This window comes from Cavia porcellus, unplaced genomic scaffold (genome assembly GCF_034190915.1).
Source record: "Cavia porcellus strain 051 isolate PalLab524CR breed Dunkin Hartley unplaced genomic scaffold, mCavPor4.1 scaffold_24, whole genome shotgun sequence".
Classification (NCBI taxonomy): Eukaryota; Metazoa; Chordata; class Mammalia; order Rodentia; family Caviidae; genus Cavia; species Cavia porcellus.
The window spans coordinates 43,278,531-43,301,027 of NW_026947507.1; the positions used below are offsets into that span (position 1 = coordinate 43,278,531).

General features: G+C 35.9%; 1 protein-coding gene across 19 annotated transcripts in view; it reads right to left on the minus strand.

Annotated features, from left to right (window-relative positions):
• The window catches only part of Hmbox1 (homeobox containing 1), a 183,788-nt gene that overhangs the window by 131,215 nt on the left and 30,076 nt on the right, over nt 1-22,497 (minus strand). The window lies entirely within an intron of this gene.

Genomic DNA, 22,497 nt, shown 5'->3' on the forward strand with positions numbered 1-22,497 from the left:
AAGTTCAATTCCTGGAACTAAAGGAAAAAGATCCCCCAAAATTTGCAGAGTCAGTTTATAAATCTCTTTCTAATTCATTATACCATCTTTAATGTTTTCCTTTCTATTTAGTTGGCTCAAAGGTGATACATCAAAAAAAAAAAAAAAAAAAGGTGATACATCAGTAACTCAAAAAACAAAAATAACTTTTTTTCCATCTTTCCTGTCTACTACCTCATATCCCACCTACCTAAAATGAAGAAAACTATATTAAGTAAAATTTTATATGGCTTTTTTTTGGGGTTAAAAGTAGAATAGATACAGTATTTTCTCTTTTCTTGCCCCCAAGCCCTTAATTTGACATTGTGAAAGTGGCCTAGGTTGCTGTTGTCTTTTAACTCACAGGTTCAGTGATCCTTCATAGAAAAAGATTCCTAACCTCTGTAATACAGAAACTTTAAATTGACTGAAAGGGAAAAACTGTGCAAGAGAAATTATTCTTTTTAAAACTTTGTTCTTTCGAAACTGCCTAGCTCTGTAACTGCTTCATAGTTTTATAATTATTTTCTTGGGTCCTATAACCAGGAGAGCATAACCAAACAGGCAGGATACCTGATGGTACCATTAAACCAAGCTTCACAAATTAACTGATGATCATTAATCTACCCTTGTAACTGATGATCTCACCCTGCTAGCTAATCAGAACTGCAAGGCTGTTCTATCTCGCCTTTGTAGTCCTTTATACCTACTGCTTGTGCATCATAAAAAGCCCTAGACCACCAGAGATCAGTGCCTGATATTCTGGGAATGATCCTTATCAGTGCCCATCAAGGTAAACAAATCTGCCTCCACCTCCTGGGTGTAGTTTCTGTATTTCTGCTTGCCATTGCATGATAATGAATGCATCTCCAATATTAAAACTCTTGGACATTAAAATAACTCATTTTCTTTGTACAAAGACAAGTGGATTTGTGAAGCCACAGTTTGTCTCATTTGGCATGAAATCATTCTTATTTTAGCTCAAAGCGCCTAGTATGTTCTCATAAAACACTTAACTATCTTTCATTTCTCACAGAGGATAATTATATGTTTTAAAGTGTAACTGAATTTTGTTAAAGCCAAGAAAGTTCATGGAGGAAGTTTCCAAGCAAAAAGTACACTCGTGACTAATCAGTTTTATTATTATACTTTTTATTCTCCTTGAGATAACTATAATTTGTGTGAAAAAAAAAGTTTTTTTCATACTTACCATTTATCAAGGGGAAAAACTAATTAGGATTAACTATGTCTAAATAACAATACACTAAATAATAATAACAATACTTTATATGTATTTTATATCTAATATCTTTCATAAATGTCACAGTTAGAATTATAGGAAAGGCTCCTGAATATAAGCTCTGCATTTTTTTCTACACTACACTAGGTTGATGGATTGCTAAATCAGGTTACAAATTACAACCATCTTAAAAGGCACAGCCATTTGTAATTGGGACCTTGTTGCTCTTCATCAATGCCTTTAGAAGAAAACTCAATTTGATTAAATGGAATTCATCGATATTCTCCAGTTTTTCATGCTTTTGGGTTCCTCCCTAAGAAATCTACCCTTAGGAAAGTTATGTTTCCTTCTGTTTCTTCTAAAATCTAGCTTCAGCTCTCAGTTTAGGGCTATAGGCCATTATCCATTCATGTTCACTGCTGTCAAGCCAAGTATCTGGGTCTTCTCCCCTTCCTCCTCACATTAGAATACTTGTCCTTCACCACCATTTGTTTAACAAATTACCTAGGCACCTTTGTCAAAAACCAGTTGACCATAAAGATGAAGACCTTGCTAGACTATATTCAGTGGATCGATCCTCATTTTAACACCACTCTCATCATTACCATCATTTTACATATGCCAAGTCAAAATCAAGTTGTGTAATCCCTCACAAATTGGTACTATAAAAAATTAGGTTATTGTGTATTTTCTGTATTTCATATATATATGGCTCAGCTTACCAAATCCAAAAAGGGTGTCCAGATTTTTTATTTACGGCACTGTGGCCTCCCATATACTTACAAATGTTGTGTCATTACATTCCTACTCCCACTCCACCCTTTTTTGTTCAGGATGTTTGGGATAAGATCTCAGTTGTACTTGAATTTTCAGTAATCCTCCTGCCTCAGCCTCCCATGGTGGAATTACAATGCGCCACCATGTCCTACAACCCCATTCCTTTTCAGATACTGGACAGTGCTGCTCAACTGTCAGGGATGACCTCAAATTCACAATCCTCCTGCCTCAGCCTCTGGAGTAGACATGCACTGTTTAGTCTATAGGTTAGTGTGAGAAAAACTAAAAACTAAAATGTCTGTATTATTGAATCTTCTAACTCACCAATATACTGTATTATATATCTCCATTTATTTAGATCTTCTTTAATTTATGTCAGCAGTGTACTGTAGTTTTTAGCATCAGGTCTTCGCATCAGGTCTTCGCATTTATTATTTATTCTTTATTTTTATTTATTTTTTTTTGTCTTTTTCCTTTTTATCGGTACCGGGGATTGAACTCACGACTGCCTGCTTGCAAGGCAGGCGCTTATGCCGCTGAGCTAAACCTCCAGCCCCTATTATTTATTCTTAAGTATTTCAGGTTTTTGGTGTTTTGTTACTGCTGTTTGCTAGTGCTGGAGATAAAACCCAGCAACTCTGGAATGTCCTCTACCTCTAAGTCACTCCCAGCCCCATTTTTTGATTCTATTATACATAGCATTGTTATACTTGTTTTTAAGTTCTGTTAGCATGAAATATGAGGATATAAAATTAAAACTGATTTCTGCATATTGATTTGATGTGTCCTGTTACTTTGCTAAACTGAATAGTTCTAGAAGCGTTTTTAATGGATTCTTTAGGGTTCTCCTCAAACACAATCAGATTCTTAATTATAGGAGGAAAGAGGAAAGCATTCAGTCTTTTGGTATGATAGTTTTAGGCATTTTACAATTTTTTTTTTTTTTTTTTTGGTCTTTTGAGACAGGGCCTCACAGGGACTGTATAGTGCAGGCCAGCCCCGATCGCATTATGAGGCCCCAGCTGGCCTCAAACTTGCAGCAATCCTTCTGCCTCAGTCTCCCAAGCACTGGGATTACAGGTCCGCACCACCACACCTGGGAATACTCATCATTTTAAGAAGCTCTTTTCCTATGCTTAGTTTGCTGAGTTTGGGCTCTTTGTTTTTAAAATGAATCATATTTTTCTGTATCTAGTGAAATAATCACATTATTTTTATTTACTTTGGGAAGTGCTAAACCAATCTTAGATTTTTTTGTCATTACATTTTTATGATATATTAAGCATTTATTGTATTGATGGATTTAATTGGTTTGTTAATAATTTCTTAATGTTTTAAGGATTTCTGAATATGTTCCTTAGGGATACTGGCCTATAGATTTCTTTGCTTGTTATGAACTTGATTTGCCATTAAAGTAATTCTGGCCCCACAAATTGCGTTACGTGCTCACCTCTATTCTTTCTTTTTGTCTTTCTGAGGTAAGGTTTCACTATGCAGTTCAGAAAGCTCTTGAACTCACTGTGTAGCCCAGGCTGGCCTCGAATTCATAGTAATCCTTCTGCCCCAGCCTCAAAATTGCTGGGATTACAGGCATGCACCACCATACCCAATCTCACTTTGATTTTCTAGAAGTTTATGACAATTTGTTATTTCCTGGGAAGCCACCTGATTTCAAATTTTCTTTGTGAAAAGGTTTTTAATTACAAATTCAATTTCTTTCTTTTTTGTCATTTTGAGATGGGGTTTTGCTGTGCAGTTCAGGTTAGCCTTGAACTCACTTTGTTGCCCAGTCTGGCCTCAAACTCAGAAAAATCCTCCTGCCTCAGCATAACAAGTGCTGAGATTACAGGCATATGCTACCACACCCAGTAACAAATTCAATTTTGTTAGTAGAAAAAAAGGTTTTCAGATTATCTATTTCTGCTAGAATGAGCCTTTATAATTTGTCTACTCAGAAATCTGACGATTTACTCATATTGTCAAATTTACTAGCAAAAAGTTGCTCATATTTCTGTCATTATTCTTTTGGAGGTTCTAACAGGAGAGCAGAGCTACTTGTACACCCTTGAAAAGAAAACTGTCCTTCTCTATCTACTGGGGATGGTCATCCTCTTCCATTGAGCATGCAGGAGGGACGCACATGGAGTGGTGAGGGAAGAAAGGGACACCCATGCAGGCAGAATCAACCCTGGCAATCCATGAGCTGACAGACTTCACAGCCAAATCGCCCTCACATCCTCTTATTATTCTTTTAATGTTTGTAGGATCTGTGGTGATATCCCCTCTGTTATTCTAAATATTGATGATTTTTATAAATATATTAACAGAAATATTAAGGATTACATCAGCATAATATATACAAAAGCTATAGAAATGTCTATATATTAATTTAACCACAAAACATTACATAATTATGAGGAAGACAAGAAAAAGAATATAAGAAAACAAAGATAATATACCACAGTAGCATTGGGGATGTAGCTCTGTCATACAGCACTTGCTTAGCATTCACAGGGTCCTGATTTCAGTCTCTAGCATCCTATTTCCAACTGAGTGGGGAGACAAGTTTGGTCCTATATCAAGCTAATCAGTGAATTCAGCTCTGAATCAGAATCAGAAGGAACTTAGTATCTACATCCTTTCTGTTTTTCTTAAGATGCTTTCAAACTACCTTCTTAATAAAATGGTGAAGATTCTCAGTAAGATGAGCAAGTCCTTTAGAACTAAGCATTACTGCCCATAACAAAACATACTTGTGCTTGTAAAATACTACTGAGTCCCTTTGGATCACACTGACTTGTAACAGAATTCCTAGTTGGCCAAGGTATAGTTTTCCTTCAGATGTCAGATATCCGTCAGCCTCAGCAAGAGTGGTCCTGCAGCAAATAAAGACTGGTAATTTGGGCCTTCTTTTTTTCAGTCAACCTAGATGTTTGTGGATATTATTTATGTTTTTCCCACAGCCTTTGGTTAAATTAACATTGTTTTCTATTTCACTGATTAACTTTCTTTTTTGCTTATTTTGGACTTCCTTTCATCTTTATCTAGTTTCCCAAACTAGAAACTTACATCAACATTTCAGCAATCTTTTTAGTTCACAGGTCTCTGCTACAATAGATGATTAAGTTTAAAGAGCCTGATTCACATGGGAACCTAAAACAGAGCAAGAGAACTTGAATTTGGGAAAGTATGAACATATTTTGCATACAGGAGTGTAGGAAGCCTTTGAAGCTGGAGATTGATCACATGTGTGGGGCTAAAGCAAGGCCAGCCCAGAAAAACAGAAAGACCAAAGTAAGCTATGTAATCAAGTTGTTCCAGCACCAGGAAGGCAAGGGGCCCAGGCCTGCCAAGCAATGGGCTGCTAGGCAGAGGGGCTGAAATTGACATAATCTTTCCCAGTATATAAGTACAGGTGCTACAGCAGTGAGCAGTTCCTTTCCTCCCAGCAGGAAGGTAAGGGCTCCAGATGACCCCAGCTTTGTCTTTTGTTTTTCTCATCCTCTTGCTGGTCCTTAACCCCAAGAACCTGAGGAGCCGCATTGGGTCCTGGCACAGGAGTAGTATGAAACACTCAGTCCACAAGGGGTGGACTGCGCTAATTATTTTCATAGAAGGTCTTAATAACTGCTTCCTTTTAACATAACTTTGATCTTCCTGCCATCCAAAAATAGGACTGGAACTTGGCTTTTACTCACTAGAAGTGAGGTTACATGACTTCAGAACATAAAGTCTAAACCTCTACTAACTTTAGTTTTCTACTTTAGAGAACTACTCTTAGGTCATCAAGTTAAGATAACGGTCTAGTTTACTGTGAGTTGTAGAGAAGGACCACAGTATTCTAAATGACAAACACGTAGTTAAGGTCACCCTGGGCATTCTAGCCTAGCCAAACCTCTAGTGGAGCCAAGTGCATAAGCCCAGGCAAAATCACAGAACAGCAACCCAGCCAATCCTCAAAATCATGACAAATAATAAATACTTGTGGTAAGTCACTAATTTTTGAAATGGTTGATTACTCTTACCCAAAAACTACCCAGCACTGACAGAAAAATAGATGAAAAAGTTTTTCCCTTGAAGGAGCTTATAATAAGGATACTATATATAAAGGATTAAACTCTACTGAAATACTGCTAAAGTTAGTTTTTAAAAAAAAATCACAAAAATAAAGGGGGAGGTTGAGGTAGAGAAACTTAAATAAGGCCTTCCTATAACTTATATGCTAGCTTTGCATTACTTGTCAATGTTTTCTAGTCCCTGCTCTGTTTAGAAAACAGAGCCTACAACTCATTCTCAGTGTTAATATTTTTAAACTATAACTCAAAACTTGTCATATTCCTATTAAAATCTTGCAATACTACATAAAGTAAAATTTAAATTTCCTTTTACAATGTACACTGTCTTACAAGATTTGGTCTCTACCCATTACTCATCAGACCCTAAGCACAAGATTCTTCTTTCTGATCCTTGAATACCCAAAGCTCATACCTATTTTAGAGACTGGTAATACTGTCTGAAACAAGCTGTTCATAGCCGGTTCCTTTTATTGCTGAAGTACCAAGTTTCTAAAGAAGACTTCTCTCAAGCACCCAATCTAAAATACTACCATAACTCTGAGTTATATTCTTCTAACATTTAACTACCATCAAAAGTTAGCTGTTTGTAGTACCTGTCTTCCTAGTTCTCTCAAAGGAGAGATTATCTCAAGCCTATTCACCATTATATCGCCAGGATCCACAGCGCCCAGCTCACTGGAAGTGGTTAAACATTTATTTTCTAATGAAGTATGTAAAGGCAAGACATTAATTTTGGACCTCTCACTCCTCTCCCACTGGAGAAGTAACATCAAGCTCTCCACTAATGGTAATTATTCTGAAAGTACAAGAAAAATATTACTTAATAACTTGTCATCCTTAACTAAATGGGCTCTAGGCCGGCGCAACCCCTGTATGTTGTGCTACAGGAACAGTTTACACTTTAGTTTTCTTTCTAGAAAAACTAAAAACACAACATAAACCTGAAAGCAAGTTTCAGGCTTACCTGGAGAAAAGGCAGTGAGATAGATGTGTTGAGTCCTAAAGGAATCTTTAGGTGTGAGACAATCACTTCTGTTGAAAACATAGAATCTAAGAGTGGGAACTCACTCTTTTTTAGTGGAATGCAGGAGAAACATACATGTTCATCAGTCTTACTAATCCTCAAACATAATCTCATCTTTGATCATGAGCTTTTTCCCATGAAAAAAAGTTACATGCCGCGTTTTTCATTTTTTAAAAATCAATTCCACTTCTAGAAGTTTTGCCAAAATGCTTTCAGAATCAAGTGTTAGAAAGTATTACACAAAATGGTGGCTGGTGGATGTCGCTCAGTGGCAGGGAACTTGCTTACTATAGGTAAGGCCCTGGGTTTGAACCTTAGTCACACACACACACACACACACACACACACACACACACACACAGAGGAGGCATTATTTAAAATAGTTTAAAATACAAAGACATTTATTTCACGCATTGAGAAGTTTGAGCTGGGAGTGGTGGCATATACCTATAATTTCAGCTACTGCTGAGGCTGACACAGAAGGCTCACCATTTGCAGCCCAGGCTGGACAACGTAGCAAGACCCTTTCTCAATGTAAAAATAAAAAAAGGGCTGAGAATGGAGCTTGTTCCAGATTCTTCATTGAATAAGGCAGCTTTGGAATAATCTAATTGAGAACTCTTATCGAAGACCCAATCTTTCCCTTTTCCCACTCTTGCTATACTCGTCAAAAAACAACAGCTTAAGTGTTGCTAGGGTATCGATAGAGTCATGCACAGGTATGCCAACCTACAGAATAAGAAAACAAGACTGTTGAAGGGCAAAAGGAGGAAACCATTGATTAGGCAGTTACTATTAGGAAGGTCCAACATAAATATTGGTATTTTAAAAGTCTTTCCTGCATATTCCTATCTTCTACAACATTTCATGATTAGTTTAGATAACTCACATTTTAAGCTATGCTTCTGATGTAAGATTAGAAATTATTTTTACTAATACTATACTGGAGGAATGCACCAAAGCAAGTTTATTTTACATATATACGAAGACACTCATGGGGCAAATATGAAAGTAAAACTATATATTTACATAAAAGCTGTTAAAATTTAGTATATATCTACATTTACACAAATATATGTAAATCTTAAGTCACAGGACTATTTAGAATAATGAGATAGTGGAAACAACCCACATGTTCAGTAAAAAATTACTGCTAAGTATACTACAACACAGTTACAGAATTCATTAATGTACATTTTTAGAAAAAATGTGAAAAATCAATCCAGTAACAAGAAAAATGTTCACAATATCATGTTAAAAAGAGAAAACAAACCATACGTTGCTTCTTGTTGACTTAGAGCATCTGAGCAAAATGACAGAATAATTACGTCACAATCGGTAAAATAGTCATTTGAATCTTAGTATCCTGGCCTTAAGGACGCAACTACAAATCAAGGTCAGATAAAGGAAGGCCTACAGTTACTATCAGTTGATTAATAAATGTTACAGTTATAAAAGGCTACTCTGACTTCCTGGCTTGATTCTTGATCAATAGCTGCTACTTGTCAGGTCCCTCTGTGTCAGCCTGGCACTATAAATTCCGAAAAGTGTAATAAATACAAGGAAAAAATCAGGATTGGAATATAGTCTGTAAAGCGCTTGTCTACCATATTTAAGTTCTTGCATTCAACCTTCAGTACATATATGCATAAACACAAAACAAAAACAAAAGCAGGTTAGTTATAGGTCCCATTTACAAGTTTATTTGAATTTTCTCCTGTTTGGTGCTTTAGGTGCACCTGGAAACTTTCTTTTTGTTACTCTGATGCTTTCTTTTGTCACACTTTAGTTTTCCCTGTCACTCACTTGTTAGTATCTTTCCTTCTCCCACCTCCGGCTTCTTTTCTGTAGTCTGTAGAAACTTGGTTTTGCCACTAACTGCAAAAATTACCTTAAATCCTAGACCTTAGTTGTAGAACTAAAAACCTATGCTCTGTTCTACATCTTGCCTACTATGACCCTGCCATTCAAAACAAAACTGCTTTAGTGGGGGAGTTCTTTATTCCCTCAATTCAGTGAGCCTTCACTATGCTTTGTGTACTTTCTCATGACTGAATGCAAACTAATTTCATAAAGCCATCTGTGAAAGTGTCCACTTAATATCACATATAAACATTTCTAGTGCCTTTCACAAAAGAAAAAATCATAAACAAACATGTCAGGTTCAAGGATTTTCAGTCTTAAAAAGTTGTTATAACTTCTTAGAATAGCCAGGTATGGAGTACTCAGGAGGATGAAGCAGGATGGTAAGTTCAGGCCAGCTGAGACTACATAGTGAGACCATCTTTTTCTTTTTCTTTTTTTTTTTTTTGATGGGAGGGGCACTGGGAATTGACCTCAGGATCTCACATTTAACAGGCAGGTGCTGAGACACTGAACTAATCAGACCCAGTGAGACCATCTCAAACAAATAAAAAGGGAGGTATGGTAGCAGATGCCTGAAATCCCAGCACAAACAAAGGCTGAGGTAGGGGATCAAAAGCTTGAGTCTCACATGGGCAACTTAGTGAGACCCTGTCTCAAAATAAAAAATATTTTAAGAAATGAAAAGGGTTGATAGACTTCTGGGAGACCATGGCGGACAGATAGCAGCAGCTACGGAGTCTCTCTGAGAGACCCAGCTTAGAATCCAGGAATGGTGCGGAGTGAGGAATCCTAAGCAAGAGGAGATATACCCTGCTGACCCAGGAACAAACGGAGCTGAGAGAAACCAACTGGGAATGCAATCCTGGTGCTATAACAGGAACAGATAAAGCCTCAGCGTGGAAGCTGGAGCCCATGCCATTGGCAGCCGCGATTTGGGTTTCCTGCCGCCGCTGCTGCGTCTGAATTGGCTCGGCAGGGAGAGAGACGAGCGAAAGCTCTGAGAACGGGAAGTGGTGAACGGAGTTGAGAGCAGGACGGGCGGGGAGCCGTGCATTGGAAACTGGAACTCTTCCACAGTCTAGGAGGCTCCAACAGAAGACATTCTGGGACCGGGCAGACTTGCCGGAACAGGGCGCTGTAGTGACTTCAGTCACATATCCCCCTCTCAAGTGGGATTGGTGAGCAGTGCTTAGCTTACGTGACGCTGCTGGCTGAGACCCAGTAGACTAGCACAACCCAGGCCCCAGCGCCTGGAGATGCACCCTAGCGGTGAAGCCTTCAGTAGGTTGACCTGGAGGGGCGGGCCCCGCATAGGCTGCCCAGTCTGTAACTCCCTGGTGCGCTGCGGGGGGCGGGAACACCTAGCCAGCGCAATTCAAACAGACTGTGGCCAACAGGGAAGGAAGCTGGGCCTCCTATATACACCTGTATATAAAGAACAAAGAATATGGGAAGAGGGAGCAATAAGAAAGGTTCCTCGGCCCCCAATCCTGAGAAACAGGCAACAGCAGACACGGCACCAACAGACATAAAGCGCTATCTCAGAGCCTCATAGATGAATTCAGGAATGAAGTTATTAATGACCTGAAGCAAGACATAAGCAGAATAGTTAGAGAAATGCTAAGCACCACCCAAGAAAAAACAGATGGTGGAATGGAAGAACAGAAAAAAAGGGGAGAATTGTTTGATGGAGAAAATAGAGAAAACATAGAATACGTGAAGCAGGTTCAAAGAGATCACCAGGAAACTAAAAACTCTATCGAAAACTGACATAACAGCTTGAAAGAAACTAAGGATAGATTATCAGAACTGGAGGACAGATTTGCAATATGGGAGCATGAAATGAAAAACTTCTTAAAAATAACAAAGAAACAAACAGCAATAATACAAAGACTAGAAGATGATAAGAGGATCTATAACTTAAGAATTAAGAACATAGAAGAAGAGGTAGGGACACAAACAAATGAACTACAAAAGCTACTCGCAGAAATAATCCAGGAGAATTTTCCTAATTTAGCAAAAGGTAAAGATACTCAGATGTATGAAGCATACAGGAACCCAGCTACCTACAACTCAAACAGAGCTAAACTCAGGCATATAATAATCAAAATTCCAGAAATCCAATATAAGAACAATATTAAAAGCTGTTAGAGACAAGAAACAGATCACTTACAAGGGAACACCCATCAGAATTACAGCAGACTTCTCGGCACAAACCATCAAATCATGAAGAACGTGGGGGGAAATAATTCAAGCTTTGAAAGATAATAACCTTCAGCCAAGACTGATATATCCTGCACAACTATTCCTGGAAATTGATGGAAAAACAAGGTGCTTCTAGGATAAAGAGGAACTAGGGGAATATGCAACCACCAATTCAACTTTACAGAGAATACTACAGGATATTCTAAAAATGAAAAATACGAAGAATCCAGAAATAGTGGCAGACAGGCCACAATGAATGGAGCAGAAAACAACATGCAAAGGACAAACTGACAACTAATGACAGAAAAAGAGCTCAAGAGAAATGAGGCAGAGAAGACTGGATGATAGGAACAGCTATCTTGGAGAAAACAACATCATAATAGGTAATGCTGATTTAATGTCCTCTTGTTTTGAAGTCCCATCAAGCTTTTGTTCTTCTGTCTCCATAGGTCTTAACATGTTGTATCTTATTGGATTTTATTGTATGTGATAGTATAAACAAAAACTTTATAGACAAGGAGATTATACAGAAACCATTGTTCATTTTCTGTTAGTTGATTCTAAATACCCTGTAATACTGTCATTCTCCTGAATGGTTTTACATTGTTTTGATATATTTGATGCTACAGTATAAGATTTCAAGGAAAGAGACAATATGGTAACTACTTTTATGTCGGGATTATCTTGTGGTGAAACAGTATTTTGCTTAAATGGTTATGTTTTGATCTGCACTGTTTGGTTGTTATGCCCTCTTTTTATCTCAATCTCCATTTTATTATTTACTTTTTTTTTTTTTTTTTTTGTCTTTTTCCTTTTAATCAGTACTGGGAATCGAACTCACGACTACCTGCTTGCAATGCAGGTGCTTATGCTGCTGAGCTAAACCTCCAGCCCCCAATTATTATTTACTTTTTTATTTTTATTCTTTTAATTAAGGGAAAAATAAATAAAAAAACAGCAGGATATATTATAGTAACCCACTTTGGTTTTCTGTTAACTTGATTTGAAGCCCTGTATTGCTCTCACCATCTTGTTTTGACTGATGTTCCTCTATTCTGTTTTGCTTGATAGTACCAGGTTCGAAAGTTTAGGCAACAGCTGTGAAGATAGTGGGATTCATTATGACGCCCATTCTGGTTGACTATTACTACTTTTGAAGATCTGTAATGTCTCCAATGTTTTGGTTTTGTTCTTTACTGTTTTGTTCAATTTTATTATAACTGATGATATAGGCAATTCTATTTGAGATATAGGGAGGCATTATGGTAACCATTGTTGATCACCTTGTATTATGTTTTTACATTATCTATTATGTCCACCCTTTTGATTTAACCGACTCTGTTCTGTTATGTCACACTTCGTTTTACTCTCTTCCAAAAAAGTAATAAGAACTGTGGGAGTAATAAAACCCAAAATGTATAATAGTCATTGTACAAAAGAGAGGAAAAGTGCTCTAAACGATGTAACTGCATGTATATTTAAGTGTATAAGATAGACAATGACATTACTGAATTTTGCTGGATCAATGAACAGAACTGTTTGCAGTCTCACTGTTTGAATATCCACTTTATATGCTTTAATTTTGTAACTTGAACAAATATTTCTAAGATGACAATATGTAATCCATTAACTAGTGATTTCCTACTGTTTTTTTTTCTGTAATTCTGTATAACTTGTACCCTTTTTCTGCTTTTTTCTTTTTCTCCTTAAATAAATTTTTAAAAAAAGAAAAGGTTTGGTAGAGTGCTCCAGAGTTTTGAACCTTGATCCTGAAAAAAAAAAAAAAAAAACTTAGAATAAACACTTCAGAGTATTGGCAGGCACTCAACACAGATTACATTTCTTGAATTTTGTTATGCCAGGAACAACAACAACAACAAAAACTGACAGTCACCATTACTTGCTCTGTTGGTATCACTTTTGTTATGGCTCTTTTAAGTAAGTAAAAAGAACACAGTAGTGTGGCTGAGTGGTCTAAGTAAAGAGATAATTATAGAAAATGTGGCATTTATCTTCATCCTGGCCAAAACTTAATGGAATGAGCAATACTTGAGTACTTAAACTGCAATGCACACACACAATACAACACTTTTCAAATGGAGGAAATTCTCTATGTATCGATATAAAATATCCACTATATAGTCATCAAATAAAGCATGTAGAATGTGGTACCTTTTCTAAAAAGGAAGTCAAAATAGAATATGTATGTGTTTCTTATAAGAAGGAATCTAGTGGCTACAAGGCAAATACGAGGAAGTTCTACTGTGGCTATATAATTTTATATATATATATATATATGTATGTTATTTTTTAATTCTGCTAAGTATTATCCAGTAAATAATAAAACTCGATAGCCTTAATTTTTTCACCTGAAACAAAATACAAATTAAACTGGGCACAGTGGCATGTGCCTTTAATCCCAACACCCTGAGAGGCTGAAGGAGGATTACAAACTCCAATCCAGCCTGTGCAACTTTGTGAGACCAAACCCCAAAATAAAAAATAAAAAGGGCTGGGAGACAGCTCAGTGTGAAGGCAGTGAGTTTAATCCCTAATATTGAAAGGAAAAACAGTGCAATAAGTTGTTTTATTTAAAATGTCACGCTGGAACTCAACATATTAACAAAAAAAAGTATATGGGGAGAAGCAGCTGCAAATTTTCCAAAAAAGGGTTTCTGGTGACCCTCTAGTATCACATTACATCATAATCATAAATCATTTAACAATCATTTATTTACATCCAGAACACAAAGACAGGTGCTGGCTGACATGTTCTCTATTGTATCCTCAAATTTCACAAATGTCAAGATAAGAAAGCAAAACAATTTAAGGAAGAACAGGCTAAATGCCAAATGGCATGAAAAATGATAGAATGGTTTTAGAGAATTTAAAGATCACAAAGACTCAAATAAACAAAGATTTCATTAAACCCATAGGAATTCGAAAAGGAAATAGAAAAGGAGAAGAGTCCAGAAAAGGAGGATTGCTTAAGAAAGATACTAAGTGAGAAAAACACAAAGTATGCTCAAGAGTACTGACCAGACAAGTTTGAATGAAGCCTGAGGCCAATAAAGGTAATAGTGACAGGAAAAAAAAAAAATAACTACAGTAACATTTGATGTTTGGACAGTATCACATTTACCTCATTTGAGAACTGTGTGAGAAGGGTAGTTGGAGAAAGTTTCTAGTGTCAGATTATGAACAGCTAGTAGCAGTATCTAAGTATCTAAAATGGACTATTCCATCAATAAAAGGATAAAGAAACTAGGGTTGGGGTACAGCTAAGATAGGGCACTTGCCTAGCATGTGGAAAGCCCTGGGGTTAATCTCCAGCACCAAAATATAAAAATAAACAAGAAAGAAAAGATGCCTGTAGGCCAAGCATAGTGGTGTATACCTATAGCCCCACGACTCAGTAAATCAGGTCAGCCTGGGCTACAGAGAGAGATTCTATCTTTAAAAAACCAAGAAAGAGGGGCTGGGGATTTAGCTCAGTGGCATAAGCACCTGCCTTGCAATCAGGCAGTCCTGAGTTGGATCCCTGGTACTGATAAAAAGGAAAAAGACAAAAAAACAAAACAAAAAACAAGAAAGAAATTAAAATAAGCCTATAATCCCAGCATGCTGGGAGGCTAAGGCAGAAGGACAGAAAATGTGAGTTAAGCCTGGGCAATTTAGTGAGTTTCAGTCTTTAAAAAAAAGGTCGGGGGAGAATGGGGATGTAGTTCAGTGATAATCACTCCTGGTTTCAATCTGCAGTTCCCCAGTATCAGAAAGATGATGTAGAGGAAGAGAAAAGGAAAGAATGTGAGAGAAAAGAAAAGACACTACAAGCAGGGGGATTTGTTAGGAAGAGAAATGCATAAACTAATGAGAACCTCAGAGGAAATGACAGCAGCAGGAACAGAAAGAGATTTGTACCTCTGTAACAGTAGCTATGGAAGAAGGTAAAAGGCTACTGCAGCTTAGTTCTCAGTTAACAGGAGAATGATGATGTAAGTATAATTGAGAGGATATGTAAGACCAGATGGGGAAAGAACTATTTTTATTATTACAGTCTGGTTCCAGAAGTATTGAAGTTTGAAACAAAAGCAACACATACAAGTTTCTGGAGTGTCTAATCCCTCATTTCAAGAATCTTTTATGCTTACTGTTGTCCTTAGCAAGACAGACATGTTTCCCCACTATTAGACCCAATGGCTGTCAGTCTCAAAAAGGACACCCAAAGAGTGACTGCCTAATGGCTTCAGGTTCTCCTTTGGAGATTATGGAGTCATTATGAAACTAGAAGTGATGGTTACACAAATTGTAAGCACACTAAGTGTAATGGGTGTACATTTAAAAATGGTTGATTGTATGTTGTGCGCATTTCACTTCAATTAAAAAACACAACAAGCCAGGGATAGTGGTGCACACCTGTAATCCCAGCTCTCAGGAGGCTGATGCAAGAGGATCACCACAAGCTTGAGGCCAGTCTTGGCTACAAAGTGAGTTCGAGATCAGCCTAGACTACTTAGTAAGACCTGTCTCAAAAGCAAGCAAACACACACACACCAGTAAAATGGGAGAGTGGCCTCAAACTAGGACCACCATGACTTGTGTCCTGCTGCTAAAAGTCCATCCCCAGAATGCCCTGTACCTTTCTGCCAATTCATTCTATTTATTCCTCTCTGCCTCCTAAACATTCCCAATGTGCCTTTACATTATCTCAGCAATAACTAGGAAAATTATATCTTCTAACCTTTTTCTGAGGTCTTTCTCCTTATTTTAAAACACACTATTCTTTCCTGAATACTGATGTCAACTGGTGGCTGCTTTTTTTCTCTCTTTCTTTATTTGGCCTTTCTTTCCTTTTTTCAGTACCAGGAATCGAACTCAGGACCTCACAGTTGCCAGGCAGGCACTTTCACCACTAAGCTATATGCTCAGCTCTGGTGTTTTCTTTTTTTTGTTGCCGTTTTCCATTTTTTCTCAAGTTGTCTTCATCTGAGGCCAAGAGAAAAAAAATTGATTTCTCTTATTACTGCTGCCATTTCTTTTTTTTTTTATTTTTAATTTTATTTAAAAGGAAAAAAAAGAAAAAACAAGACAAAACAGTGTAAGAGTACAAGTAATACAGGATTACAAAAAAAGTAAGAAATCACCAGTTAATGGATTACACATTGCCATCTTAGAAATAGTTGCTCAAGTCACAGGATCAAAGCATACAAAGTCAACATTCAAACAGTGAGACTGCAAACAGTTGTGTTCAATGATCCAACAAAAACTCTGTAATATGGTCATCTATCCTAACACACCTAAACACACTTACTGCTGCCATTTCTTACCAATATTCGTTGACCCCACTTTCCTTTAGCCTGCAACTTTGGTATCTAGTTTGTAATCTTCTTTCCCCAAAACTTCATCATACTATATAATTTTCAAATATTTTCACAATACTATGCCCTCAGGCCACCTCCAGCGACATTCTCCTTCAAGCCACTTCAGCTGTCAACCAGGTACTAAAGACTCTGATTACCATTCAAAACTGCTCTTCCACCAAAATTACTAATTTAGAAATCTTACCATAGTATTAACCACTTTTTCTATGTATGACTATACCTGAGCTGCCAAGTGCCTTCTAGAAAAAGTACTCCAAAAAGCAAGCTGGTTCCAGTACAAACTCACAACTGATTTCAAATGAGCACTCCACACAAGGTAACAATCTTGTGCCTCCCTGGTTATTTCATCCTTTCACACTGACCCATGGCTATTGCAAATCTCCTTTTCCTCATCCAAGTGCAAGCTGCCTTCATCTGTATTTGGTTGATCTTCCTTTTCACTTCCTTCCTCACAACAATCCTCTACAGAGCAACCAGAGTTAGATGTTTGAATATACCCTTCGTCTACTTAAAAATACTTCATATACTTCTAATGCCCTTAGAATAAGCACCAATTTCTTTGAAACATGTCACAAAAGGCCATGGGTTATCTGATCCCATCCTACTTTTCAAACCTCATTTTGGACTACATCTTTCAGATTATTTTATTCTTCAGCTTTAATAAGATATTGACATAAATTATATATTTCAGGCACATAGTAGGATGTTTTGATACACATACACTCTGTGAAATGATTATCGTAGTTAAGCTTATTAACTATTAACAATAATCACTTCACAGTCCAACTTGTGTGCACGTGCATGTACATGTGTTGAGATTACTTAAAATCTACTCTCTTGACAAATTCAACTATACAGCACATTATTGACTACTGTCATCATGTTGTATATTAGGGCTCTAACATTTATTCATCTTACTACTGAAATTTGTATACTCTTTGACCAACTTTCCAATGTTCCTGGCTCCTTATATCTTGTAACTACCCTTCTACTCTGTTTGTGTTTGATTTCTATAGATTCCATATGTAAGTTTAATGAATAGTGTATATCTGTCTTTCTATTCCTAGTTTACTTCACCCATGTCCTTCAGGGTGTTTATGTTGTCACAAACAGCAAGAAATCCTTTTCTAAGGCCAAATGGTATTCATCGTATATATCCACATTTTCTTTATCCATTCATCTGTTGAAGGACACTTAGGTTATTTCCATCTTGACTGCTATGGATAGTACTAAAGTGAACATGAAAGTGCAGATATCTCTTTGGGATAATGATGTCCATTAAATATGTCCCCAGAAGAAGGAATGCTGGATCATGTGATAGTTCTACTTTTAATTCACTGAGCAACTTGCATATTATTCTCTATAAGAATTGTAACCAACATACGCATCAGATTTATTGACAGTAATAATATCCTCTGATCTTTATACTTGTCAGACTTCAACTTACTAAGTGGCTTCTGTTTAGTAGTTTTCTTTTCTCTCAGAGGGGTTAACTTTCAGATCCCAGATCAAGGGCTACTTTCTCTGTTACTCTTCACTGACTTCCTAGATTAGGTCAAGGTGGCATGCATATAGCATTACCAACTTTTCTTTAGTTCTTTATAACAATTGTTCCAATCTGCCTTATAAAAAAGTAGTCACAAAAAATTTAATATTGTTGTACTTATAGTAGCAAAATTTTATTTTACAAAGTCTATCCCAGTAAATTACAAATTTAACTCTTTTTCTTAAGCTAGATCTGAACAAGTCACAAGGTTGCTAGAAGCACTTATTTTTCTCATCATCTGAAAGGTAAAATCTAAAAATTACAAAGATATTTAAAATAATTAGTTCACTGACCCTCTAAATGAATATGTATGTATATCTTTTATATATACCTACTATACACACAATGTATGGGTATCTATAAATCCTATGTATAAATATGTACTAAACCCCAATAAGGTCATATAATTCTTTCATACTTAAATTTAAATTAGCTAAGTATTTTAACAAACTTTAGAAGGCAAGCGACATATTTAGCTTCATGTTACTGTAATTCTTTATCAAAGAACTAAGGTGGATGAATTGTTTGTGTTTCATCTGAGTAAATAAATTACATTTTATCATCCAAATATGAGGCTTTAACTACCTCAACCTTCCATTTCTAAGAATCTGAAAGTAGGAGATTCAAGGTCACCCAAACTTAACATCTGAGAGAAAAGCCACTAGCTACAAAAATTATTGTAAATATACAAAATTATTGACTTTATAAGGGCTAAGTAAAAAGTTCTTTGACATAAAAAAAATGGCTCCCATTAAAAAATCTAGCAGTAGCATTATGAGAGAGAAATAAAATACATCGATACCTATAAAATAATGAGGTTTTCATTGTTAGGGTCAAACCATCAAGGCTAGTCAATATTTTCTGACAGGGTGAAATTGTTTTATCTGCAGCACTTCACTAATAAACAACGAATTTCATTTTCACCTATAGAATTCTGTGTACTTTCAAAATATTTTCCCTATCATGAGCACATAACTGAGAGCAACCAATAATAAACGTACTGTTTGGCAACAAACCAAAGAAAGAATTAAAACAGTATGTTATTCTATTTTTGAAAGAATGAACAAAGAATAAGAAGAATATCCTGAAGGGAAAAAAAAAAAGTCTACTTTGGCTTCTTCTATCTTTAAAGTATTTTTACTCAGGGGCTGAATTCTTAATCACTGATGCGGGGCCAGGGATATAGCTAAGCAGCATAAGTACCTCTCTGGCAAGTGCAAGGTCCCAAGTTTGATTCCTGGTAAGGACAGATTTATTCTTATTTATTTAGTAGCCCTAGCATATAGAAGACAACACATAATTCATACATTTCACGTGTCTTTTAGAAATTATAATCATAGGGCAGGGGATTTATCTCAGCAGCACAAGGGCCTGCCTAGCAAGTGTGAGATCATGAGTTCGATCCCTAGTACCAAAAAAAAAAAAAAAAAAAAGGAAAAAAAATTACAATCATGTTTTATTTAGATTAAAAAGTCATAATCCATCAAATGATGACAAAATTCATGACAATATAATTTAAAAAATTAAATGATTATGAATAGTTTCTTTGCATCACATTATAATTTCTCCACAGCCACTTACACAAATCATATTACAATCCATAGTTTTTGTCTATTTTTAGTCTAGTTTATCTAAAACTAAATTATTCTTTAATTGGAGACAGAAAATAAATCTCTACTTCAGATAGCAATATCACTTACCCAAGATTCTCTACTATTATTTCATCTGCTCATTACTTTATAGAAATGCCTGGCCTCTCAAAAGATGGATGATACCTTTTCTTGATATTCCTTTCAAAAATCACAGCAGATTAACCATTTTCATCCTTTTTTATCACCTTAAGAATATATCTTTTGGGGCTGGGGATTTAGCTCAGTGGCATAAGCAACTGCCTTGCAAGTGTGAGGTCATGAGTTGGATCCCTGGTACCAATAAAAACGAAAAAGACCAAAAAAAAGAATATATCTATTACAGTAAAAATCATAGTGCTTTGGTTCATTTATATTCCTATCTCTTTCATCAGACAGTAAACCTTTTAGAAGATTGTAGAATTGTGTTTCACACATATCATTTTTTCCTGAAACCTAAACACTGTGTCTAGAATAGTAGTTCAATAAATATTCATTCCTTAGCATCTTTATGTAAACACTGATGAATAAATATACCTATATAGAATCATTAAAATAAAGCTCATCAATGCCAGGTGTGGTGGTGCACCCCTGTAAATCCTAGCTCTCGGAATGCTGGGGCAGGAGGATTGCTGTGAGTTCCAGGCCAGCCTGGACTAGAAAGTGAGTTCAAGGCCAGCCTGAACTGCTTAGCTAAACTCTGTTTCAGAAAAAAAGAAAGTTAGTTAGTTCATTAAAATAAAAGATAAGTAATACTAAGTAGGGAGACAGATCTTTTCAAAGGGGAAGGGGATCAAGGGATGGAAAGGAGAGGGAAGGAGAGGAGATGAAAAGCAAAAATTAGGATGTACCAACTTCATACAAGTAATGTAAACATTATGTACTACAAATATATACCGATTTTTTTTAAAAAGGAAGAGGATTAAGGGAGGGAGGGAAGAGGGTTAAAAAAAGAATTAAGATATGTTATGTACATGTACCAACTTCTGCAGCTGGGGATTTAGCTCAGCAGTGTGTCTGCCTGGCAAGCGTGAGGTTGTGAGTTCGATCCCCGGTACCAAAACAAAACAAAACAACAACAACAAAAAACATGTGCCAATTTCCCACAAGGAATTTAAATGTTATATGCTACACAATAAAATAAAATACTAATAAAATAATTTTATTTAATACCAATAAAGTAATTTATTTTAATACCAATAAAGTAAAACCAGAAAATGAAAAAGCTACTAACTTAATCTAGTCATAGTAACTTATTTTAACAATTACTTCTTTTCCATTGAAGCAGCACAGTGATGGGATATATGTTCAGAAGTACCAAAGTAATTTATTTCCTTACAATATTTCAAATAAAAAGGACCATTATCTTTGCTCTCAAAAAAAAAAAAAAAAAAAAAGGAACATTGGAGTCAAAGTCATCTAATTATCTAGAAAAAAATAGCAACTAATTATTGTGTAAAATCACTATCATTTAAAGGGTAAATAAAGATGGGACATGACATATATGTAAAAAATACTAACTTTGTATCAACTCTTTATTGTTTTGTTTAGGAAGAAAGTTCCTGATACATACTACAAAAATAACAAGAAAAATAATTATGACAGACATTGTTAATTGCTTATTGAATATCTTTTTTTCTTTATTTTTACTAATAAAATTCTGAGTTTGCTTATGGTGGCAGTTGTTAGCCTCTTGAAATTCTGGTTTATGAGACGGAGGTACGGTGTGTTAAGTCAGAAAAAGAGGGGAAAAAAAAAAAACAGTCCAAATACAACTAAGATAGTAACACAGAAAATAGTTCAGTTGCAGTAAAAACACATTCTGTAGAATTATTCTTTTTAAAAATTAAAAACCAAAAATCACTTATTTTCTGACAATGTATTCACTAACATAGTAATTGCTAACAATAACAGAGTATCTTTAAGTTGTATTTAACATCAAGTAATTCATTTAACTGCAACTTTATGATGCAAGGATCTGCATAAACTTGCTAAATAAATATAGTATAGCTAAATATAGTATACAGTAGAACCAGAGTGGAAACTTAAGTAACTTAACTCCAAAGTTACTGTTTTATTGCTCCACTGCTCTATTCTAACAACAATCTTCCCAATATGCCAGTAAGTCAACAAGGATAAGTTTGAGACATTTCTAGGTAAATGCATACACCTTGAGACTGTTCTGTTAAGTGGAAAAAATCAGACACATGTGTGTAAATACTGCTTTATTTCTCCAGTGTAAGAAACTGGAAGTGTAAATAAGGACCAAAATGTATAATAGATATTGTGATACAGGAAGAAAATGTTCAAATGGAAGGGGAACTAGGGAGAGGGTAGAGAGGAATAACAGAGGAGAAAAGAAAAAAATAAAAATAAATCTTTTGCAAATAAAGAGGAGTAGGGTTGAGGGGAGAGGAATGGGAAAAAAGAATCAAGATATATTATATATAGGTACAAATTTTCTATGATGAAAGTGATCATTATGTGTATCTAAAATGTACCAATAACTAAGAAACTGCATACATGCTTCAGCAGTTTACCTACTAATAAATATCTGGAAGCTCTACAATTACAAGAGGTGTCTGAGCACCTCTGCTAATTGTAGAGGCCAAAGGTAACTTGTATGAATCATTATGATATTTCAATAAAGTTAGTATTAAAATATTTATACAAGTTTTTCTTTTCCTGATATGTACATTTTTTGGTGGACTCTATGTACAAAGAAATGAATATAAA